Source organism: Protopterus annectens, chromosome 7.part0, assembly GCF_019279795.1.
Source record: "Protopterus annectens isolate FY-2018-M chromosome 7.part0, PAN1.0, whole genome shotgun sequence".
Taxonomy (NCBI): Eukaryota; Metazoa; Chordata; order Ceratodontiformes; family Protopteridae; genus Protopterus; species Protopterus annectens.
In genome coordinates, this window is record NC_056739.1 from 1,435,590,471 (window position 1) to 1,435,617,895 (window position 27,425).

Here is a 27,425-nt window from a genome sequence, read left to right on the forward strand (position 1 = left end):
TGCAGTTTGATGTGTGATGGTGTGTTTGTAAAGGGCGTTAGAAACTCTTTTGTTTCTGATCTCACTTAGGTGTTCGCTTATGCGGTGTCTAAAAGGTCTGGATGTTTGTCCCACATAAAAAGATGAACACATGCAAGTAGCTAAATAAATTAACCAGTCACTGCTGCAGTTACCAAAAGTTCTGATCTCATACACTTTAGAAGTGTTACAACTGGTAAATTCTTTACTTTTAGAGATGTGTGTACATGCACTGCAGTGACCACAAGGAACACAGCCTACCCATTGGGTCACCAAATAGTGTTTTCTGCATTGGGATGGGTGGATTATAATGTTTGTAGTGGGTAAAATGTGAGTTGATGGTTCTACCTCTGCGGTAGGAAAAAGCACATCTATCTTCTATCCCATTTAAATGTTCATGCGCCCATAGAATATCCCAACGATTATTAATGATATCCCTAAATCTTGGTGTATTACTTCCAAATGTGGGATATCTGTGTGTTGGGTCGAGTGGTACCATGTTGATATTCCAAAAGTTGTGATCTCTGCATACGATTGACTTGGGTTGCAGTTTGGGTAATGCGATCTTTGTTATAACCTCTAGTTATCAGCCTGCTTGTTAGGTTTTGTTGACACACCTGGTGAGATTGTTCCGAAGAACATATACGCTTAATACATAAGAATTGGGACTTTGGGATCTTGATGATATGGCGGGGGTGGTGACTGGAGGCATGAAGTAAAGTGTTGTATTTCGGAAATTTCCTGTGTACCCGAGTTTCCAACGTGTAGTCTTCTTGTCGAGTAACAATGACATCCAAAAAGATTATTTGTTGATATTCAATGTTTAAAGTAAAATGAATATCCCATCTATTGCTATTGAGATATGTAACAAATTCATGTACCAGTGTCGCATCACCCGCCATACCATCCAACAATCATCTTGGTAACTTCTCCAAATATCTAACTCAACTAAAAAGGAGTTATTGTTGGTGTCATAAATAAATTGCTCTTCAAAAAACCTCATGAATAAGTCAGCATAAATGGGAGCAAAGGATGCTCCCATGGCTGTGCCTCTAACCTGCCAATAAGACTGGCCATCAAAGTAGAAAATATTTTTAGTTAAAACATATTCTGTTAGTTTGAGTAAAAAATTATTGAAGCCAGGAGTGTATAATTGGGATTTCTCTAACCAATATTTGATGGCCTGTAATCCAGCACCATGTGATATGCTAGTGTAGCGGGAGGTGACATCCAATGTGCAAAGAAACCAGTCTGGTTCCAATTGTGTATCCCGAATGATATTCAAAAATTCCGTGGTGTCTTTGAGTCTGGACCTACCCAAGGGTAATAATGGTTTTAAGTAGTATGTCAGGAAAGCTGACAATGGTTCAATAAGAGACCCCTTACCAGATACAATCGGTTGACCTGGTGGACATGTGGGATGTTTGTGCATCTTGGGGAGTAAATATAAGTATTGAGGAGTCGGGTCTAAGACCTTAAGTTGTTTACATGTATGTTGGTTAATGATGCCCTCCTCCATGGCTAGATCAAGAAGTGTATCAATATGTTTTTTGAAATTAGGTGTGGGATCCACCACCACGTGTATGTAAAAACGGGCATCAGATAGTTATTTGTGCGCCTCCGCCTGATACATCTCCCAATCCATTACTAAAGTACCACCTCCCTTGTCAGCTGATAGAATGACGATATTGTGATTGGAACTGAGTTTGTTTAATTCTTGCTGTTCCAGTTTGGTCAGGTTATGCTGAATAGGCTGATAACCCTGAGAAAAATGCAAATCCTTAAGAACGCATTCCTTGAATATAGCTACATGTTTGTCCATGGGAGGTTGGAAATCAGATCTCCCAAATTGAAACCCAGTAGATCTTTGAGTGTTTTCTGCATCTGAAAAAAATATTTTCAGGTTAAGTAGTCTTCAAAAATCATTCACTTCATTAACTAAAACATGCTCAGGAACAAAAGACGTAGGTACAAAATTGAGACCCTTATTCAATATTTTATTGTGAACATTTGACAGTTCATATGAGGAAATGTTGTGTACATTATCTATTGAGTCACAATATTCTGCAACAATTGTATGTTCTGTGTGCTTCTTTCTGTGTTTTCTCCCCCCTCTCCATTTTTTGGACCTAATGAAGGTTGTTTACGTTTGGCTGCTGGAGAATCTTGGTTAGAAGGGCAATCAAAATCAGTGGCAGAGGATGATTCATCCTCTGATGTAGCACTTGGTGACTGCATAGTTTATCTTAGTATAGATCTTGGTCTCTTCCTCTTATTGGTGGATCTATAACTGGGGTCAGAAAATCGAATAATGTTGTCATCACACATGCCTTTGATGAGCTCTTTGCAGACACCTATCAAATATAACAGGTATGGTGTAGCATTTGCAATTCACACCGGTCTGTTGTGCACAGCAAGGATATTACTAGTGCTCATTTAGAAAGGGTCCATGAAGACATGTTGGTCTACCTCACAGTTGAGAGTCAGGATGTGTCTATACATGCATGCATCAGGTGCTGCCCCCCACAACTCATATGGATGCATGTTGATGTACACCCTTCTATGGGAACATAGCCCATGTGGATGGTGGGCTGACATGTGCATTCAACTGTATCATAAATGTTTTTCTATTGTGTCACACCATAGGAGATCTGTGATGTTGTCACAGCCCACTGGTTCTGTCTGAAAGGCCTGGATGAAGGTAAGAGAGTGCATACTGCCTATCTTAATCTGGCCTAGGGATATGACACAATTCTCCACTCAGGTATCATTGACAAACTCTCCCAGCTGGGGATTAACTCTTACATCACTAGATCACCAATTGGCTTACTGACAGAGCACATACTGTGAAAGTTGGTTAAGCAACCTGTACTAATAGAGTTGTTACCAATAGTGTGCACCAGAGATCTGTGCTTGGCTGTTTGCTGTTTGGAGTCTATTTCTCAAAGGTTCAGGCTAAAGTTTATGATTTTTGGCTAACCAGGTTTACTGATTCTTGCATATTGGGTGCAATCATTGAGTCCACCAGTGATGAAAACATACTACAGGAGGGGCTAACACAGACAAATTATTGGTGACCAAGCCACACAATCTTCAAATAAATACAGAAATGTGCCTTCATTTTGTCCTTCTGAAAAGTGGAATTCCATGCTAATTACAGCATTGACAGCAGTCCTGCTATGTTGAAACCCAGTTATGCAACCACTGGGTACACATGTAGATATCAATCTGAACTTCAACCACCAAGTGTCCACATTGTTATTGAAAGCCTATGTTTTGCACATCATGAGTCATGCCATCATATTCAGATCTTAGGACTGTATGACAGCACTGTACTTGAACTTCATGAGAACACTAATAGAATATAATTCTCTCTTTTGCATGTACAACACCACACACATGCAGCAGCTGGAGAGACCACAGGGGTTTCTCATCAAGAAAACACATGGCCTACAAACCATGCCATGATGTATGTGGATAGACTGAAAGCCATGTCACTGTAATTTGCATCTTATAGGATGAAGTGACTTCTGCTTGACCTCCAGGCCAGTCTCTGACCCTGACCTGGTGGGAATAGTGCATATCCACAATTTAGATATAGCTAATGACATCAGCACTGTTTGTTGAGGAGAATATGGTAATAACAGAGTCCCATGTTCTGGTATAAAATGTTCTCTGTAATGTCAAGCAGGAGCACAAATGCACACATACACACACGCAGTTGACTACAGTGAGATTAGAACCTCTACCTATCTAAGTACACAGACTACAGAACACAGTACTTTACACAAGCGACACAGCACAAGTCTGATTTCTACAAGACCGCAGGTCAACTTATAGTTAATGATATCAGCAGGGCATGTTGGAGAGAAGATGTTGGGAGGCCTGCATGAAATGGATGTTTAGGCATGTGCACATATCAAAATACTGTCACTCTATGGGATTGGAGCAGTAACTGTAGGGTATACAATTCTGTGCTTCTGGCTAGACACACACACACACACACACACACACACACACACACACACACACACACACACACACACACTCACACACACACACACACACACGCACACGCACACTCACACACACACACACACACACACACACACACACACACACACACAGACACACACACACACACACACACACACACGCAGTTATTAGACTACACAACTCAGTAGTTTATGCAAGTGCCACAGCACAAGTCTGACTTTTACAAAACTGCAAATCAACTTATAGTGGACAACATTAACAGGGCATGATGGAGGGAAGATGTTGGGAGGTCTGCATGAAATGGATGTATAAGCATTTGCAAGTATCAAAATACTGTTAGTCCATGAGAATGGAGTGGCAATTATAGGATACACACTTCTGCTCTTCTGGCTAAACACACACAGTTGACTGCAGTGAGAACATAACCCCTATCTATCTAAGAACACAGATTGCAGTGCTCACTACTTTGTGCAAGCACCATGGTACAAGTCTGACATTTATAAGACTGTAGGTCAACTTATAGTGGATGACATCAGCAGGGTATGTTGGTGAGAAGATATTGAGAGGCATGCATAGGTTCATAGATGCATAGGTTTATAAGAGGTTATTAGACTAACGGCCTTACAGCATTTACAAGCCTAGTGCTGTAAAAATGCAAGTACCCTTATTGAGCATAGTTAGATGGTCATTGTTAGCAGTGTGATTTTGTGATCAGCACAGACTGGCCCTGTCCATGGCAGACATAGGTGCTATGCCAAGGGTGGATTTATAATCACCCATCCAGTTGTCGAGATTGTGCTTAAATAAGGTCACTGAGGAGCACTGCTTTACATGTTCTAGGAGCCTATTACAGAGGAGTGTAAATCTCTGGGAGATATATCTGTCTCCCCAGCATGCACTGCTTATGTCACAGGCTAGATTGAGATCCCTGGAACAAATTATTATTGTCCCATTTGTTTTGCAGATGTCCAGCATTTCCAGTAGGGCAAGGTCTGAGACTGCATTGTAGGCCAGGCATAGGTCACCTCTCAGCAGCCTGCATGATACTGAGCACAATGACAGGTCTTTCAGTATTTTCATGTCATGTTTTGCAGGCCCTGAATTATCCTGGTCAAAACCTTCATGTTTTCTCCAGTTGCTGCAGTTGTTTGATGAGGTATAGCCAAAAGGGAGCATTGTACTCAATTAGTGGTCTGATAAGATTAGATGCAGCAGAGCTATGACCTCAATTGTCTTGGATGTGATGGCCTTATTTATGAGGTGCTCAATGTAGAATGTATGTTTCACTACTATGAAAATGTAGTGACTGAAGTGTAAATTGCTATCAACATGTGTTCCCAAGTCTTGAAACACTGTGTTTGAGCTAAGAGGGGTGCTGTCTATATCATAATTATCAGTGTACTATATTGCCAAAGGGGACAATTAGGCATTTTTTGCTTTAAGGTTCAGTCCATGTGTTTGGCACCAATCATTTGCCTGTGACAGCCCCTTCTGTAAAATGGTAACATAGTTGGGGCAATCTATATGACTGCTCCAAGTTGACAGTCTTGGTAAGCCACAGGCCATCTACCTTTGCCCACACTTTAGAGAAATAGTTAACAAACAGTTGAGGGCCCAGCACAGATCCTTGTGGTAGACCACTGGTAAGCAATCTAGTGGTGGGAGGTGCAGTCCCCAACTTTCACAGTGTGTGTTCTGTTGATGAGCCAGTTGGCTATCCATCTAGTAATGTAAGGGTTAATTCCCAGATGGGACATTTTCTCTGTGACACCTGAAATGGGGGATAGTGGCAAAAGCCTTGGATAACTCAACATATGTGATATGTCCTGTTATCCCTCACCCAGGTCTTTGTGGTCAGTATCAAAGAAGACTACTAGGTTTAACAAGCAAGATCTACCCTTGACAAGTCCAAAATAGGTTGGGTCAAGTGTGTTGAAGTTTACCTAATTCCCTGTGGATAAGGTCCATACTGATTTCTTCCCTAGCCTTGAAGATAAGGCCTTTTAAGCTTATGGGCCAGTAGTTCTAGTTCTGCATGTTACCAGATTGATGTTCATTGCATATCACATATTTTATATTAATTTCTGTAGTGTATGTGTGTGGAAAAGTACTGAGACACCAGGGTTGCAGTGATTGGATGAAGGCAACACATTGCTGTGTTGTAAATATGTGACATATTGTTAGATAGGACTTTCAGTTTGTTATGTTTCCACATTTAATTTCATATCATAGACAGGAAATGTAAAGTAAGCAGTAGTAATACATAATAATATTTACCTTTCTGTAGTGTGGGGAGCAGCAGGTTTGTGCCACAGTTGGCAACATGCTTGCAGATGCAGGATACACATTTTCAACACTTTCCATGTTTGTGCATAGTTAAGCAGTGCACAAACACGAGCCACATTGTGAAAAGTCTGACAGAGTATTGAGTTTATGAAACATACCTACTGCTTAAAGGACTATGTGGCAGCAGGTCTAAATGCATTGGCACATTTCTTTTTGAACCAGATGATATTGACTTTGAATCTAGGTGGATCTAATACTTTTAAAGACTTTTAAATAAACAGTGATAATGCAATGACATGAATCCATTATAGTACATGTGATACTGTATGTTGGCATAGCACAGCGAGGTTAAGTGGCATTGCACAGAGATTAATGCAGGATTGCACCTCTTCTCACTGTCAATGGACATTGGTGAGCAATGCAAGACTCTGCACAAACATAGAGACCAAAAATTGAAGTTATCCATTGCATTTTTCTGCAACTTATGTATGCTGTGTGTGATTCTATGTATTGACTAGATTAAAAATGTTAAAATGGGTTAAATATAAAAGTGGTGAAAGGGGGAGGAATCAGGATGAAGAACAAAGGGAAAGCAATACATGAATGTGCAGGTGGGTGGTAGGAAAAAAAGCATAGCTATCCATTTCTTTAACAGTGTAAACTGAAAATATGTGCCGAATATTAACTGAATTTGGACTGTTACCTCCACAGAGTGGTGACAATGCAATCATGTTGTATAGCCAATTGAAATGAATCAAGTGTGTCAAGAAGACATGTGTGCAAAATGAAGAGCTGTGTATGGGACATTTTTTTGTGGGACAGGTGCCCTTTTTTATAAAATTCTGTAAGAGACATAGGTATGTCTGGGTCAAGTAAGTTGAGTAGGCGAGGAAGCAAATGCAAACATACAAGACAAACAAGACAAGAGACAGGGACAGACACAAAAGGTTGGGGGGCACCATGATTGGGGTGAGGGAAGTGACAATGCAGAATCATGGACATCAAGCTTGGAGACAGTGAGAATCAAGTCCTCACCCACTGGACTGTCATCACTGTCCCCTTACTCCTGTGGCAGCTGGAGTGCTTAATGTCTCCTCCTACAATGGAGCATGAAGGAGTCCAGCCTCTCCATCCAACATAGGTTTACACCAATGGTGTTGTGTATGACCATATGCACCATCCATGGCAACTATCTGCAGGTGATGAAATTACCATCTCTGCCACTTCTTCCCAAGGGTACAACTGCACCACCTTCCATGTCAGAACTACCTGAGGGCACAGGTAGTGCAGGGGTAGTAGAAGCAGTGCTGCAAGGTTGGCTCCCAAATGTGCCAGGCATATGCTCTGGAGCTGGTGAAGTGGGGACAGTCTGATCTATTGGGCTGACTTACCTCACTGTGTTATGTAGCATTTAGTGATATGGTACACATGGATGACAATGAGACATTTTGACAATACACAATAGAAAGTAAAAAAAGAGAGATAAGGGTTAGGGTGAAAGGAAAAAATATATAAAATGAGTACCATCATATGTGACATACAATGCATTAATACAATTATGCATCTGTTTTATCTGACATATTGCATTTAAGTATATGTCCTAACAGATGCACACTATACTACAGAGTGCTGAAAGTAATCCATGAAATGGGCATATATTGCACATATGTGTGTTCCAATCATATAGATTAAAATTTACAGCAGAGCATTTGTGTCACTGATGTAGAGCTTTTAACTTAAGGTAAATATGATTGAAGAAATAACATCATTGCATAGTTGTGAATTGTGGTGTTTGAACCTCCAACCTCTGACTACAGCCTAATATTGGATTCTTACATTTGATTTGTGTTACAAACTAATGCATTCATATTTGTTTTTACAGTTGGGGTATGTGTTCTCAATTTGATACAACTCTGTAAAAGACCAAAAAGCTATCTTTAACTTTTAATGCTACAATAACTGCTGCATACATACCATTTGCTTCCCTCAGTCTCTCCCGTCAAACAACATGAGCCTGCCAATTGAACTCATGTTCATTGGTAGCTGGAGAAAGAACAGAAACGAATGGAAGATCATTATGCATACCAGTCTTGCCTATATTTAGCTTTCTAAATATTACACATACTCTGTTATTGTCATACTTACACAGCTGTGGGATATCCACAGTCTCAAATTCCTGGAACCAACAGCTGAGAGTATCCATTATTCTCCTGTGTAGGTAATTAAAATGATGCCTACATTGCTCTCCAGTGTGTAGGATACCATGGCATTGGATACAGCCTAGGCCAAACTATTCCACACCTCAGACTTGTACTGCAAGCCAGGATAGTCCCCTGCAGAAGCCTTTGGCTATGGTGCTTTACCATGAGTCCAATAAATATCCTGGACTCCAGGACACCCCGTCTCAGTGCTCAAAACTTGGCAACTTCCTATCTAATACCAGCCATGTTTACCAGCCAAACTAGAGCAATGGAAACTGATGCTTTTCTGCCAATTCCAATTATCACAATTACTAGTAGTGCGTAAACCCGAGCAATGATGCCAACTGAGTTTGCATAATGTTAAGCAGACAGCAGCAATGCCAGTCAGGAAGGAATTAAAAAAAATGAAACTAGAAGGTGAATCTGATACTTGATCTTAGTTTGGGGTGTCTACTGATGTAGCCTGGAAATATATCTTGGAAATTGGATGGTAACTGTTAGATGAGTTAGGTTTGCAGATATGTGCTAGGGGCATACATGTAATGACCTGACATATTTGTTTTTATGGTTATACAATGAGAAAATTTATTTTCACACTGGGGGATTCAAATCTGGGCATAAGGGACAAAACATTTCCTTCCACAGCATTGATTTTCCATCTTTGCCACAGAAGAAGGGCTGCTCAGACATACTCAGGCATCATACATAAATACAGGTAACAGTTTGAGAGCTGTTACACATGTGATATGACAAGGATATTGGATATAGATCCAGTTGTGCATGTGTTTTAGGTAATTATGAAGGCCATGCATGTCCAGATAGAATACTTATACTCACCAAAATAGAGTAGACAGTATACCTTCAGTTATGCATCTGAAAAACCATAATGGTTTTCATCTCTCATACACATAAGTCATATCAGCTTCACTATCTGAAGTGTTATAAATGAGGCTGAATATAATGGGAAGTGGAGCAACAGTAAACGTGTATGGAATAACCTGTACTACAACCCAGGAGCGTGTGTCTGGCAGTCCTACACTTAGACCTGTTGAGACAAGAATGTTCACTTAACACTTATCTATTTTTTAGTTCATTGTTATAACCTTCACTGTCAAAACAGTAAAAAAAAGTTGCACACCCTGTACTAGAGCCCAGGACCAGCTGTTCTCCAGCCTTACACTTATATCTGCTGCTACAGGACTAGTTGCATAACATTCCCTAACTTGCTAATCATACGTAAAGTCTCTGTATTAACCACCACACAGCACCACTTAGTGTGTTTGTGGAGTGCCCAACAGAATTAATTAAATGTATCCAGTTTCAGTTATGGACTGAGTCCTGTCTGCTGGTGTTTGATGGCGGCAGCTGCTGGGGAACCTTGCTAACCACCACGCAATACTGCTAAGTACAGTTGAGCGATGAAATACATAAATTGCAATGATGTATGGCTTTAGACCTTTGCCCTTTTACAGAAGCCATGTTTGCAGGTGTTCTGGTGTTCTGTCTACTTCCTGGGTAGACTAGTAGTCCAGTTTGTGCACTGCCACACTTCATGCAAACAAGATAAGCACAGCCAAACCTGACATTCATTTTCTTCCATTTTTCATTATTACACTAAGCAGCATATCGTACAAACACTGGCTCCCCCCCACCAAAAAAAAGGACACTTTGTTGATATGAGGAAAAGCAATCTATATCATACACACTAAAACATTTTAGTGCACATAAGATACTTCTACATAGGTCTGGATTTGCACCCTCACTCCAATGAACCTTCAGAACAGAGGAAGGGTGTCCGATCCCTCTTTACCACACAAACAGCTTTGCAGCAAGGAAATGGAATAATTCTGCATACAACCAAATGCAACATCACCTACAGTAATATGAAACCATACAACTGTTATCTGTACATTTATTATGTTTGGATGTAGTGCACTAAGCGATCACACAACCAGTTATGACTATTGCTTGCAAATATGCAGCTCTGTCTTTCCTCTCTATGTTTGTTGGTCATTCTTCTTTTATCAGACCAGTAATCCGAGACATGCAGTCTGTAAGCCATTCTGTATCATTGGCCTTAAAATGTGTGAGGATATTAAATATCAATAACAACATATGTAGTTGCCAACAAATGAAGAGGAGGTTGGATATTAATGAACACGACCTGTGAATTGTGTGCTGTTTACTTACTTTCCAACCTTAGACCTAACAGTTTGTAAGTGCAACCTGACTCATCCACTGGAAATAAGGCAGTCCACAGTGCTGTTGTGTTTTCCTTCTCCCAACCAGTAATTATTCACAGTTGCAATCAATTAAAAACAAAAACTGAGGGAGTGCCTGGACTATGTTTACATCAGATACATGGAGCCAAGTATTTTGGTTTCAGCAATTCTAATGAGTTCACACCTGATATGCATCTCCACTCTGCTAACAGCTCTGAATCTACACCATTAAAAGAAAACCATGTAGCTAGAGAAACTGAAGGTGAGGAGAGTTGTTTATGTGGAAAACACAGAAAAAAAGGCTATCACTTTGTGATATAACTTCTCCACGAATTGCTGAACTTGAGAAGCTTGAAAGGGGATGAGGAGGTATGTCATGCAGAATGCAGATTTGGCAAGAGACTGTCAACAATGTTAATGCAGTTGGTGGCTAGGGCAGGACATATGGTCAGGTGTGGCATACAGCCACTGACATGATATGCATCTCCACTCTGCTAACAGCTCTGAATCTACACCATTTAAAGAAAACCATGTAGCTAGAGAAACTGAAGGTGAGGAGAGTTGTTTATGTGGAAAACACAGAAAAAAAGGCTATCACTTTGTGATATAACTTCTCCACGAATTGCTGAACTTGAGAAGCTTGAAAGGGGATGAGGAGGTATGTCATGCAGGATGCAGATTTGGCAAGAGACTGTCAACAATGTTAATGCAGTTGGTGGCTAGGGCAGGACATATGGTCAGGTGTGGCATACAGCCACTGACATGATCTCATCTGTGTGGAGGAGAGCAGCTGCAGTGGGCCATGATTGGATGGGTACAAGGGGGGCCCCTGCTACAGAGACACCAATAACAGCAAATGAAGAGTCACATTCCACCGTCAGGGATCCAGACAGCTTCCAGGAAACTGCAGAATAGCATGTTCTTGACATTGGTGCTATTGTTTCAAGGACAGTAAGCATGTCCCAGGAGCAGTTTCCAGGTAGGCTTTTGTATTTGAATACTATTGTATAGTAAAACAATTTAAATCAATGCATTACTTCTGTTTTCAAGACATTTATTTTTTTTTTCAGGGGTGTTGCAGATTGCTACAGTTAATAGCACATTCTGATTGATTAGCTTAGGTTGATGTTGTCACCCAAGTTCTTGTTGAAGGTATAGTTAAAGGACATATAAAAGGAAAAAGTACTACTCCTTGTGTTATTGTTAATAGTGATGATGTTGTTCTTACCTTTTGCTTAACTTCTTTCAGGACCATCTGGCATGCAGAGGATACCCTCATCTGCACATGGTAAGCCAGACATTGGTATGTCAGTGTTCATGAACAATTCAAATAAATATTTAAGTGTTTCATGTTGATGTCAGGACTGTTATGTGTTTTGCTGTACTGTCTTAATAGTGACAACACTGTTATTTTGTTATCATATAATGGAGAATAGTAGTTTAGGTATTAATTTTTCCTGTGTTTGTTGTTTATTATCACAGGTGATCCTGACAGTGGAAGTGTGGGACTTCTGTCACATGATGTCAGAGGATCAGCAGACTCTGATAATGATGGTGGCCCAACAGAAGCACAGTCATGGGGTGCAGAGGTTGAATCTGACACTGAAGTTGACATACAGCCATCCCTTAAAAATTCCATTGGACTCAGCCAGTAGGCCTAAGCCTACCCATTCCAGTGAGTCCACAAATATTGGACAGGTGGAGGGTGAGACAATTGATCAGGGAAGTGTGGTTATTGTAGCTTTAGTGCCTATAGTTAGGAGTGTTCAGAGGAGACCTTTTGTGTAATCCTAGGTTTCCTGACCCCCCCCCCACACACACACACACACCCTGTGCAAATGATGATAACTGTGCCACATCTCTGTTTTGTATCTTTTGGATTCAGGGATACATAAGCTTTGTGTCTGATGCTCAGGGTGGATAGCTGACTTAGTGCTTAGTATATCTGCATTTGTGATGTTGAACTGATAATTGTACCTTTGACTTATATTGGTCTTAGAAAGTTAGACAGTTGATAGCATCAAAAGTTTCCAACTTTATTGTGAATGATCTTGTGAGGATTGTGAAGTCTGAAACTGCAATGTGCATCATTACTTTCTAACTTCTCTCTTTAATGATTTTCCAGTACAAACATATGGTTGTAACTTGAGGGAATGCAGTGACCATCACTACTCTTGAGAAGCATGACTGTGTGACCCTTTGATGCCTGAGGCCTACTGATTAGTATTGGACACAAATAAGTCAAATAAGTCTCTGCTGTCACACGTTAATGTAATTTCTGTACAAATCTCCCACCTTTTACTCGTGTACACTACCAAGTAACAAAATGCAAGGATAGGCCAGTCATTCATGGTGGTGCAGCGGTTAGCATTGTTGCCTCACAGCAAGAGGTCCCCTGGTTCAATCCTTGGCTGGGATGCCTTCTGTGTGGAGTCTGCATGTCCTCCCTGTGGTCGTGTGGGTTTTCTCAGGGTGCTCTGGTTTCCTCCCACATCCCAAAGACATGCTGTAGGTGGATTGGATACTCTAAATTGGCCGTAGGTGTGAGTGCATGTGTGTGTGTGCCTCCTGTGGAAGGTTGGGCACCAGGCTAGCAACTTGACACCGTAAAACTCCACTGCCAATCATGAGTGGACAGGTGATCCGCTGTGGCGACCCCTAACCAGGAAAAGCCGAAAGAAGAAGAAGAAGGCCAGTCATTCATATTATTGCACAATACACTCAGGGTTCAGCACTTAGCCTGTAAATCCAGCAGTTGCAATAGTTTTAGTTCAGAGCTGACTCTGTTTGATGCATGCAGTACACAGCCAAAACATGGGGAAGTAAAGGTTGTGAGAGTTGCCTGCTATCAATGTTACTATATCTATGTGCAAAGGAGGAAGGTTTTAGGGCCTTAGGTGGTGAGTGAGTGTGCTATGCTTTGTCTCTTAGCCAATGCAAGGGAATATTGAGCATGCCTACATCTGCCTAGACCCACAGCAGCTGCTGGTTCCCCATCTGAGTCCTCATCTGCGTGTCGCTGTTGTGACCTTGGCATTGGTTGAGGGATGTGTGCTCCTTCTCCTTGTTGATCCTGCTGCAGCTTTTTTTCTCAGGATGGTGTTGTGTAGCATGGCACATACTGTGAATATTTCAGTATATGTCCATGGACTGTACTGTAGGGCTCGCCCAGATGTATCTAGGCACCAGAACCATGATTTCAGCAGCCCAAACACATGCTCTATGATCTTTCTGATTTGAGCGTGTGCCTCATTATGACATTCTTCTGCGTGTGTGTGTGTGTGTGTGTGTGTGTGTGTGTGTGTGTGTGTGTGTGTGTATACATTTCTGATGGGAGTCATCAGCCATGGTTCCAGTGCATAACCTGCATCCCCCAGTAAATGACCCCCTCTAGCTAACATCTGATACAAATGGGAGGTGTACCAAATATGTGAGTCATGGTAACAGCCTGGGTTGCCAGCACATATGTTCAAGATGATTCCCTTGGCATTACTCACAACTTGGCAGTTAAGAGAGTGAAAGTTCTTTCTACTAAAGTAGAGCCTTCCCTGTTCCCCAGGCAGTGCCTTAATTTCTAAATGTGTACAATCTATGGTGCCCAGTACCTCAGAGTAGTCTTCTACAGGGTAGAACTCCTGCATATTTCTGGCCCACTGCTCAGGAATAAGAGGAAAATACATGTGGTCACTAGCATGTTGGAGCATAGCATTCAAGAATTGATGGAGGATCCTTAATGTTGATGCTTGTGACACCCACAGCATGTCCCCTCTTCGTCTCTGAAAGGTACCTGTAGCTAAAATTCTAAATGCTACACATACCTTTTTTCTCTACTGGGATGGGTTCCCTTCAGTATGCCCTGGCCTTGAGTTGAGGATGACAGAGATTGTAGAGTTCCTGCACTGTGCCTCTATTTATGCTGTAGTGTTCTATAATTTTAACATCATGTAGGTTGTGATAACTTACCCAGGGTCTGGCATTGGTCTATTATCAGCAGCAGCAGCATAGACTTCAACCTGTTGCACATACACATGAATTAAAGCAACAGCAGCCCCTAACATTGTTTCTTTGGCTATATTCCAATAGGTTTTGGAATTTGCAGGAAAAACCAGCACTGAGTCTACATGGCTACTTTATAGATTGTCGAATAGCTCCTCCATCGTGGATTGGTTGATTAGCATACAATTCATCTGCATATACTGTAATTTGCATGCCACGGTGTTTACCTTGTTTGTGTTGTTGTGTATAGCTGTACACACCATGTAGAGCTGCTTACTGAATCCAAAATGGTTCGCTGCAAGCACACGGTAAACAGATCTTGTAGGCTTTATTGATTCTGGCTGAATATCTGTTTACCTGGAGTAGCCCAGGTCAAATATTAATACAACTGTGTTTGCCACTGTTTAAGCTTTCAGATAAAATCTTCTAATAAAGATATCTAGCATGGTTTTGGAATTATTAATGCTAATATGAGCAAACAATATATGATGCTGAGACATGTCAGTAGGATATAACTAGAGAAACTCCAGCAAATGTCATTAGACTGTAATGAGATGAATGCTTTTTTCTGGATGCAATCATTCTTCAGTAGTCAGGATAAAAGTTTACCTGGTGTGACAGCAAAATAAACTTTTCCATTTTTTTTTTTGCCATTTGCGACATTTGCTGTGGCTGAATTCCTAAGTCACATGGAAATCATGTACCTTGGTTAGATAGATGTAGCAGCTTTGGAAGTTCTGTTGCTATATTGATGATCTACAACTAAAGAAAATTTACCTGGAGCACTTTTTGGAGAACCATAATTACAACTGCCCGGCGTTTTCTCTCTATGGCATTCAGCCAGGTTAATCACTCCATTTATTTAGTAGTGATGATTTTCTATGTCATCAATTTTTTTCCTCATATGCTATATTTCTTCATTTTTATCGCCTGTTGTAGCTTGAAACACCTGCAGCTGTATGCCATACAAAGACAGAAGTACATTAATTAAATATTAATTTTGCTAATGTTTGTATATCTTCTTTCTTTCCAGAGACAAGTACCTTAACTTCTGAAGAGGCTGTCAGCTCCTTAGCCAAAAAGAGTCACTAGACTAGCCGACTTCTCATTCTCTTCCTGCCCATGTGCATCTGAGCATTTTGTTTTGTCCCATGCATCACTATATACTGTTGTTTAATAGTAAATTATTCATTTTGTTGCTATTCAGAACAGCTGCACAATTCCACCATCAGGAGACACATTGGAGATATGTTGCCATGTGTGGGAGTTTAAAAATATATTACAGAGAAAGGAGATGAGGATTTATCTCCATGATGACTGTATTCAAACTAGTTCCTTTAGAATATCTCTCTACCAGATGACATGCAAATCAATGTAGCTTCATCATTATCAGTATAAATCAATTATCTAACTTGGATTTGTATGTGCTCATATGTGTGTGTGTGTGTGTGTGTGTGTGTGTGTTTGTGTGCCTGAGTGAGCTACCATACATTACATTATCTTGATCAATGTAAATGGATTGCATCTCTGTAGATTAAGCAAGTGATATGCTGTTTTAATTCAAAATAATTATAAATATATATATATATATATATATATATATATATATATATGAGTATATTTAGTATGTGAAACTTTTTAATCCTTAGAATCCTTTTATAACTTTGAAACAGTCCATACATCTTCCCCTTTTGTTAACTGCATTCAAACACCCACAATATTAAACAGGGCTAGTCTTCTTTTTTGTGACATATCTTGCTATTCTGACTTTTTTTTCTCTGTAAAGACTGTCTATCAGTTGTCACATCATTTATTTTGTGTTATTATTATTTAGTTGTGACAATTCTGCATCATTCTGCAATGCTGCCTGCAATATATTTGACTTCTGCAGATGCCTGTGATTTCTTCTATAAAATTTACCCTCTTCCTGTTGTGATTTATTATGTAAATGCTTGATGGGAGAAGCTTTATTTTGAGCTTTGTTTTATACCTATCTCTGATTTTTTTACTGCTTACTAGAAGAAGGGGCTATATTATAGACAAGCACCCCTATTCATCCCAAGGGGTTTGGTTAGTTAAATTAACCCACAATTTCAAACAATACTAACTACAAGCTATTGCATGCATTTTTATACAGTACAATAAATGTCAATCATATTAGTGTGATGGGGACAATTGGCATTGTAGGTCAGAAAACCTTTACAAAATACTTCCTTTGGTAAAAAGGTTAGCTCAGTTTAATTAATTTAATATTGATGTGTTTCGGTGATATTTTTCTTTAATTTGATTTAAATTACTAGTCCCTTTAATTTCAATGAATTCTGGGATTACTGATATAGATACTTTGTTTCTTTTAACATTCTTTATCTTTGAGAATGTATTCTTTAGATAATATGCAGATAATAATTTGCTGAATCATAAAATTATTGTCCAGTGTACCAATTGTTGTATATAAAGTTAGCCAATTCTAATATTAGAAACATGTTTTCCTCCTGTCGAAAGTTGGACTATTTGCTTGCTATTATTGATAATAATTTAGTCATGCCTTGGGATTCATTAATGCCTACATTGTGTACAGCAAGAGTACACTGTTTTGAGTGAACAGATAACACGAGCATAACTCATACCTCCTTCTTCCTAATTTTAGTTTTACTACTGATTCTCTTGCAGCCTTAAGTATTGAGGGGGATTCATAAAGGTTTCCACAAAGTGTAGGCTATGTGTAATCTTTATGAGTGACTAAAAGCACAAAAAATGTGGTAGGGATGTTCTTAAATACAGGTCATGTACAGCTAGTGTACACTTAGTGCACGCATTAATGAATCTGGCTCCAGTGTTAATGCAGTTGGGCAACTGGAACAGACTGGAAAAAACTGCTGTTACATATATTAATTTCTAAGGTGATGAGATAAGTAGCATTAGGCAGTGTGCAAATAAAGCACATTTAGGAAAGGTAGTGCTCTCTGCTAGTAAAGATAAATTAACCCTTATTAATGATTTTACTACAGAAGACATTGTTGGAATTAAGGATACAAGTGCACTGTAATAAAAATATTCAGAACCTGTATAGCAATAAATAAATAAATAAGAAATGGAAAACTTCACAACAAATAACTAGTGACAAAAAGAAACTGACTAATTAAATAATGCTAAGAGAAAATAATACAAAACAAAAGGGCATTACCTTGATCTGCAATTATGTAGATTACAGGGAAATTCTAGTCACAAACTTTCAGTCTACAGAAAATCACCCTATTGCTCCAACGGAAATTTTAAAAGAAAAGAAACAACTGACAGGCTAAAAGGGAAAAAAATCTTAATTGAAATTGGAAGGATTAATAATATTGTTGCAAGGAAAAAAAAACAGGAGAAAGTCCAAAGCTGACAGTGTGGCTTAGACTATGAAATTGCAAAGAGACCTAGATGACAACAATATGCTTGCTAATTACATAAGTGGTAAAAAGAGTCAGATTAATTAGACTAATGGTGATGAAGGCTTTCCTTTACTAACAAGTGAAAGAGCACATATTAATGAATTAGTGTTAGCAGATTCTTCAGATCTGATTAGAAGTGATATACTTGTTATTGGAGAATCAACTACTAAAGGACATGATAGTTACATTTGTAAAGAATATAATTGATATTAAATAGTGTTATGCTTGCCAGAACAAAAGTACAGGATATGAGTAGGGCTTCATGATTCCTTAATGTGATGAAGTATTAAGTTGTTTTTATGCATGATGGATCAAATTATCTTACCCTTAAGGACACATTGACTTTTAATATGGAAATTTACAGCCTTCTTAAATAACATAGCTTAAACAGGTGAAGACATATTTTTCACAGATCACATATAAAAAGGAGAGTCAGGTTAGCATGAATTAAATGATTTTTGGGACAAATAACTACATGAAAAAATGGACCATTTAAAAAAATGTGGGGCCATACAGAACTTCCAAGGCTAAATTTGGACAGGCCTGTGTTTTGTTTCAAGACAAGGGCATATACTTTTTGCAGTAAGTACATTACAATTTTTGACTAGCAGAAGAAAGGAATTTTTTTCTGGGTTGGAAATTTAATATTTCACAGATTGCAACATCTGACTTACCTTTGCTGATTGTAAATGCAAGGAGCATTAGCAAATACATTTTAATTTGAAATTTGCTGAATTCATATGCATTTGATGTTGTTATAGTTTGTTAAACATGGGTAAGGAAGAATAACTGTCATAGCATACATGTTTTCTTTTCTGCAACAGACATTCTAACAAAAATCTATGTGGAGGTAAACTGACAGGGAGTAAAGATTGCAATGGGACCTGAGATCATTATATCTTTGATGATTACACCACTGCTGTAAATTGTGTAACTATTACAATGAAAACTACCATGAATTATTGTTTACACTTAGACTTTCAAAGATTACAATTGTTTAACCTATTTTGCTAAATGGAAATCTTTATGAGAAGTATCAGCCATAGAACTTATAATGAGACCAACAACATATCAACTAGAATCCATAAACACACCTTTTATATGGCTCTTAAAAGAACATTTTATCACACATACTAATTCTAATCATACTGCCAGTTACATACATAATATTATAATTAACTTTAGAAACTTTATATATAAAGATGTTAAATATAAAGACTACTTTTTTTATTTCCTATAGCATATACACAAGAAACTTTTGTTACCTCAGATATTAACAAAATTTCTCAACTGAAAAACAATGAACTCAAATACTGGTTCCAGCTAACTTATGAATACAAGACTAGTTCAATGGATCATATTATAGAGGAATAAACACTTAATAATTCCTCATGGTTAGATATACAAACAATTATACTATACCTTGATAATAAGCTGAAACTAGCTTCACCGACAAGCAAATATGACACCAAGATATTATTACAATTTCTTCAATCAACATTATTATACCAGCATACATATTCAGGTAGTCTCTCCTTTCTTTATAGACTTTTAAGAGAAGAAACATTTTCTTGCACACATAACCACTGGAGTTATTATAGTTTAATTACTCATAATTCCCCAAGTGAGCAAGATAAGGTTAATATGCTACAATCAGCTGGGAAAACATAATTTTCTCTGAAATGGAAGATTTACACATGGAGATTCATGAACAGATCATTTTATACACCACAAATAATGGACAAAATTAATAAAAAACAGAACATCTGTAATAGATGCAACTCTAATGTAGATATTAACTGGGCACATATGTTTTTTGACTGCCCAACCTTAAATATCTTTTGGAATAAAGTAAATGACTTTTTACAAGCACTTTTTTCAGGCAACTTCATATTGAATAAATCATTAATCCTATTTAATACACCTGTTCTATAATTTGTTAGGAAAACCAAATGCGCATTGCTATGGACTATATTGGCAGTGGCTAGAAAGATCATAACAGAAAATTGGATTTCAAAACATCCTCCTACATTCTCTGAGTTTACTAATTTATTGAAACAAGTTAGTCTTTTACAGATAAGAACCATTAACTCTAGAACACCTAGAAAGACATATGAACATAATTTATGGGTTAACTTACAAAATATGTTGGATAAAAATAATCATTTTGTATAAAGGTAATTGACTTTTCTTGTCATTCATGAGAACAAGTTACAAAAGGAAGGTTATAGTGTATGTTAATGTATAAATACTGGATGTCTGTGTACATACTTTGTTTGCTTTGTTATTCATATATTCATATTTAAATGCTTTAAGTATATGTTATCAATTTGTAAATCTATAATGTAAATTATCTTATATATGTATATGTGATAATTTTCATTATAATAAAAATCAATAAAACTGTTAAAAAAAAAGAGTACAATTGTTGTAATCTATAAACCTTCAAAGTCAAGTTCAAATGACCAAGAGGAATTCATATATTTCTTACATGAAGCAGAGCATGGGAAACTTTAACAGATGGGGATTCAAAATTACTGGAAACAAACTGGAATAATATCAGTTCTGTAACATTAGCAAGGAAATTATTTCCGAAGTATGTTCAAGAACAACAATTGCTACAGATTGCAAAGAAACCTACCAGGGAACAGAAAACACTGGATATTGGTCAGGATTCACAAAGATCCTAAGCATTAGTGGTAAGGCTATGGAAAAAAAGGTGATATAATGTGAGTGAGAAAAACAGTGATTCGGTGATATATTAGCTAAAATGAGGAAAAAAAAACTTTATTATCAGCTAATTTGCATGGCTCTGAATCACTTCCTCACTACTGAAAGTGCTATGTTGTAGTAATTACTACTAGTGACCAATGCATCTCATAGACAGAGGAACCCAATACACCTCATTCATCCCCCCATAAGCACATGCACATACACACACACACACACACACACACACACACACACACACACACACACACACACACACACACACACACACACACACACACACACACACATATACTTACACATACATTACCACACACAAACATAGACACTCACCATACATTAAGCACAAACACCCTCAAGTGAACATATTCAAACACACACACTCACCCATTCCCCCCTTACACATACACATATACCACACCTATCACCTAACTAACTCTCCTACTATGACTACCAAGGCAGGCCAACAGACACAAACACACATACCTGACACCACTTGTTCCTGATCAGACATGCACACATGCTGTCACATACATTCACACATGTACAACCCACCCACTCCACCACTTCTGTCTGTTCACTACATTCTCTTTATTCTCACAAACAATAGATGATATATATGTATGTATCTCTCTCTCTCTCTCTCTCTCTATATATATATATATATATATATATATATATGTACCAGTCTGATTCCTCAAAGGTGGACATAGTTTGTAATTGTAAAATCCAGATACTTAAATTAAACTTGACTATTTTGAAATGGTACTATGCAACCTGAACCCAAGCAAACCACAGCAAGGAGCCAGAATTACTAATAATGATGTGAGGACACATCAACATTAACTTGCAGTGCTGAATGGATAGATAAAATCAGCAAGAAAAGGTGGGTAGTATGGCTGGAACTGAATCTGTCCTTAAGTCTTGGTGAGTATCTTTAAGTGTTGGACCATCTTCAGAAATGTTCACCAAGGTGACACTGATATATAGACTCTATTTTTTATAGCATATATCAGAGTGATTGATAGGTTCAAAATAAAAAAGACAGCTGGGCACACAGGTCTCAAGATAAAAAAGTGGAACAAAAGGCAGTGTAGAATCCTCAAGACATAGAGACATTCCAAAACAATGTTAGGCCAGGTGGTGGAAGATACCCCCTCTCCACTCCCCCACCCCCATTGTAGAAGGAAGACACAGTCCACAAAAACTGACAGGCCAAAAAAGAACCATAAAGATGACAAAGTGCACTGTTGAGGATAAGGAAGAAATTATATATTGTTACTACTATGCAAGAAGCCCTACATTTCCAGATAGAAGATGTTTAGAAAGATTAAGAGAGAAATTAGAGGAAAGTGAAATATTTGCACAAGAAAAACTGTCAAAAGCTTCAAATAAAAATTTGAATTCATTAATACAACAAATTTATGAAAAACATTACATAAAAGAAGAAACTTTGGGCCATCTGTGTGAGTTTAACATACCTCTCGACTGTCCAGATTTAGCCTCATAGTTTTGGTCTGTCATAAAATTTGTGGTTTTCTGGCAAATCATGGAGGACCAAAGTGACTAAATAATGACAAATATATAAGTTTCAGATTTCATATCCTTCAGAAAATGCCTGCTAATGCAAATCGTGTTATTCTAATAACTTTCCAAGTTAAAAAGTGCAATATTTAAACTCAGTCCCTTGTTTGGGCCATTGTATCCCCATTATTTAAGGCTTTGTCCAGATTTCTTACACTAAGTGGCTGAGAGGTATGTGTACCTCTCAACTGTTCAGAATTTTTCAACATGTCCTGACTTTTGTCTTATTTTTTTACCTATTCCTCAAAATTTGTGGTTTTCTGGCAAATCACTGAAGATTGAAATAACTAAATAATGGCATACATTTGAGTTTCAGAATTAATTCCCTTCAGAAAATGCATGCTAAGGCAAAGGCTGTTATTCTAGCAACTTTCTATGTCTGTCAGATTAATATTTAAAATTTGCCCTTATTTTTGGGCCTTTGTCTTCCCATTATTTTAGGTTTGTTCCACGCATCTCATAAAATGGTGGTGGGGGGGCAGGTTAGGCAATTAATTTGATCAGGCCTGACCCTGTAACTTGGTTACAGGGGACAAGAGCCTGAATCCTCTACACCAACTAACAGCCTGCTGACTGAATTGTGAATTTTTGTGGAGACAAGAGCCTGAATATTATACACCATCTACCAGACTGCTGAAGGAATTGTGACTGCTGAAGAAACAGTGAGCTTCTGTGGAGAAAAGAGCATGAATACTGTACGCCAACTACCAGAGTGCTGAAGGAATTGTGAGCTTCAGTGGAGACAAGAGCCTGAATACTGTACACCAACTACCAGACTGCTGAAGGAATTGTGAGCTTGAGTTTCAGTACATTTTCAGGGAACTGTGAGTTTCAAGGGAAGAGAAGTTTACTGTTGCTCATGCTGTCTGTTTTCAATGTGTAGCTAACTCTTGTTTGTCAAATGGCATTCACTATACTATAGAATTTGAAAGCAGTGTTAGTAGAACAATTGCCTTTTGTGCAGAAGGCTGTGGATTCTACTCCCACACTATGTAGATGGAATGCTGATACTGCTGTGCCCTTTTAATTGCTGATTATTTAGTGCATTTTAAGGGGGGGGGGTTTCTACACTCCTGGGTGTCATCCTTTGTATGAGATGCATAGTAACTATGAACTTGTCAGTTCATAGGTTCATAGGTTCATACTAGGCTATCTGCCCTAGGGCATTTATAAGCCTAGCCAGAGTGTGTATGGCTTTCGCCACCCATTTTAAATTAATTTTGCTATGCCCTTTTTCGAGGTTAGTATACTGTGCCTCTGTCTAACAGTGAAACAGAAGTGATACCCAGGGTAAACCTACAATCTCCCATCCACTCATCAAGATTCCTCTTGAAGAGAGTCAATGAGGGACTCTGCCTAACCTGGACTGGGATTTTATTCCAGAGTGAAGGGAGCCTCTGGGTTATGAATCTGTCCCTCCAGCATGTCCTATTTATTTCAGTGCTGAGGTTCAAGTCCCTCGAGCGCGTAGCTCGATGGGATTTGGATTTTTTGAGGTGCAGCATGTCCATTAATTCCGGGTTGGACATGGCTTTATACGTCAGGCACAGATCGCCTCTGAGCAGGCGGTATGCCACTGAGTAGAGCTGGAGTTTCTTTAACCGGGCAGCATACGGCATCTGTTTGAGCCCCTTGATCCTCTTGCTGAGGTACGTTTGGGGTCTTTCCAGTTGCTGCAGGTGTCTGGTAAGGTACATCCCAAAAGGGGCATTGTACTCAATTATGGGCCTGATGAGGGATGAGTAAAGAGGCACGATGACCTCCCTGATCTAGATGTGAATCCCTTCATGATTAGGTGGGCTATATAAAATGTTTTTCTAACCACTTTGGCCACGTGGTTGTCAAATGAGAGATTGTTATCAACTTGGGTCCCCAGGTCCCTAATTACTTCTTCTGTACATAATGGATTACCACCTATGTGGTAATTTGTGGGCACTTTGTTTTTGCCAAAGGGGATGACTATACACTTTTTGGTGTTTAGCTTGAGGCCATGGCTCTGGCACCAGTTGTCTGTTTCTATGAGGCCCTTTTGGAGGATGCTTGTGTCGGCTGGAGAGTCTATTATGGCGCCCAGTTTGCAGTCATCTGCGAACTTGGTCAGCCACAGTCCTTCCATGTTGGCCTGTACCTCCAAGAAATATATACCGAACAAGAGAGGTCCCAGGACTGAGCCTTGTGGGATGCCACTTGTAACTGGTTTGGAGTCTGACATGGCTCCAGCTATTCTAACCATGTGGGTTCTGTCCTTGAGCCAGTTTGCAACCCATCTAGTGACATAGGGGTTTATATTTAAGCCGGTGAGCTTATCTATAATGCCCGAGTGGGGTATTGTATCGAAGGCTTTTGCGAGGTTCAGGTAGGCTGTGTGGACCACCTTCCCCTTGTCAATGGCCTTGGTGACTGTTTCAAAGAAATCAACCAGGTTTAAGAGGCAGGATCTGCCCTTAACAAAGCCGAACTGGGTAGGATCCAGTGTCTGTAGATCCCCAATATCTTTATTTATAAGGTCCATGATGATCCTTTCCATAGCTTTGCAGACCAAGCTAGTGAGTCTAATGGGACGATAGTTTCCAGGATCCGTTGAGGCACCACCTTTGTGTAGAGTGACCACTGTTGCTGTACGCCACTCTTTGGGTACATATCCTGTAGTAAGGCTGAGATTGAACAGTAGTTTTAGGTTTGGGTTTAGCTCTTCTTGGAGTTCATGTAGGATGCAGCCCGGGACACCGTCTGGTCCCATTGATGCTGTGTTTCTTGCTTTGGCGAGGGCAGCTCTTACTTGAGCATCTGAGATGTCAGGGGGGCAGCACTCTGCTGGGATAGATATTAGCCCTTTTGGTGGGGAGGGGGGGGAGCTGAACCTGTCAGCTAGTATGTTGGCAATGTCTGTGGGTTCGGTGTATTTTTTGTCATTTTGGACTAATTCTGAGCATATCTGGGAATTCCCACCCAGGTTCCTAACAAAACTAAAGAAAGCCTTGTGATTATCCTTAGTGTCCTGTGCAATTTTTCTCTCAAAGCTGGCCTTAGACGATTTTATGAGTGCCCGTAGTTTTTTGCTAATACTGATCAGAGATGCCTTCCCTTTTTGGGATTTTGCTCTATCATGTAGTAGCTTCCTCCTTCTATTGTATAGTTTGTTTATGGCTGGGGTCTACCAGACAGGATGTCTGCCTTTGGAGGATTGGGTCTTGGTTTTATTTGGGATTGCATGATCCATGCATTCCTGAAGGTATTCATAGAATACGTTTATAAAGGATTTTGCGGTCTGGGCCGTATTATCCACAGGCCCGGTGGCTTTGAAGGATTCTACCTCGGTTTTGAGGAATGTGAAATTTGCTTTAGAGAAGTTTTTCATTGTGGTTTTCTGGGCATGGGGTGGGGTCGGGATGTGAATATCCAGTGAAATTAGTTTATGGTCTGATCTTACCAGTGAGGGATACACTTCTGGTCTGGAGCATAGAGTCCCCATATTGGTGATGATCAGGTCCAGTATGTTTTCCCCTCTTGTGGGAGTGGTAACAAGTTGTTCCATAGCATTTGAGTTTATAAATTCTAGGAACCTTTGGGCTAGGGTGTTGGAGCTAGAGTAATGCTCCCAGTCTATGGTTAGGTAGTTGAAATCACCCAATATAATGGTGATTGGAGAGACCTTCATATTTTCCAGTGTTCTCAGGAAGGCCGAGTGGGGTTCCTGTGTTTGGGAGGGTGGTCTGTAGCAGGCTATATACTGGAAGGCAGTTTTACCCACTGTTAGTTGCACATGGATAGTCTCTGATGCTTCATGCTGTGCCACCAACCTGGAGGTGTGGGTATCTTTGACGAATATTGATACTCCCCCTCCTTTTGTGGTTCGGTCCAAGTTTTGGGGCCGAAAAGCATGGTATGAGGTATAACCTGGTAGTGCTGGGGTGCTCTCGAGAGCCTTGAACCAGGTTTCTGTTACTGCACAGATATCTATGTTCTCCATGCTAAGGAGAGTTTCAAGTGCGTGCATCTTGAGGTTTAGACTTCTGGCGTTGAGTAGCATTACTCTTAGTTTCTTATCCCTTGTGATACCTATGGAGGTGGGTTTGTCTTTTGAGCCTTGCCTAAAAAAGGCACTATGGGGGTAGCAAGAGCCTTTGCCAATATCCAAAAACCCAGGGGTGACAGGTGCAAGCCGTCCCTAGCGAAGCATCGTGGCTTGTCGAGCATGTCATCCCAGGCTGACAGGCATTGGATCCCCTTTGAATGACACCAATACTTAAGCCAATTGTTGAAATTGATAATCTTGTCTTCATACTGTGGCATCATTCTTGGTGAGGGTAAGAAGCTACTCAAGTTCAGGGTCATACCGGCCTGGGCTACATGCTCAGAGAGCTCCTCTATGTCTCTTTTCATGTAGTCCAGGGAGGTACGTCTCAGGTCATTCACACCAGCATGGACAATGACTGAGTCATATTTGTACTTGCCTTGGAGTGACCCTAGTGCTTGTGTTATGTGGCGGATCCTAGCGCCCGACAGGCAGCTCACCGTGACCTTCTCCTTGTTCAGCCTGGTGAGTGGGACGTCAGTGTGCCTGATGATAGAGTCACCTATTACAAGTGTATCAGGTGTGTTGTTTAGCCTTAAGGGCTGTGACTGTTCGGCACACTGGCTTTGTGAGCTATGTGTTGCACGTGTTTTGTTTTGGGGTAGCGGTTGCTTGGGTGTCTGCTTTGGAGGTCTCTGCTGCTTAGGCAGATTTTTATTTAGAGCCTCCAAGTATGTTTTTGTGCATTTATTTGTTTGGTTTGCTGTCGTGGTAGGTCTATGTGAGACTGGAATTTTAGTGAGTGTGGTTTCCTTCTCCTCCTGACTGGTTACGCCAGTACTGAGTTGAGAGAGCTTAGCCTCCAGTTTGGCTATATGGTTGCATCTCTCACATGTGTTGGAATTTGTTGGGGGGAGGAGAGGGTTGTCTGTGTACATGAGGC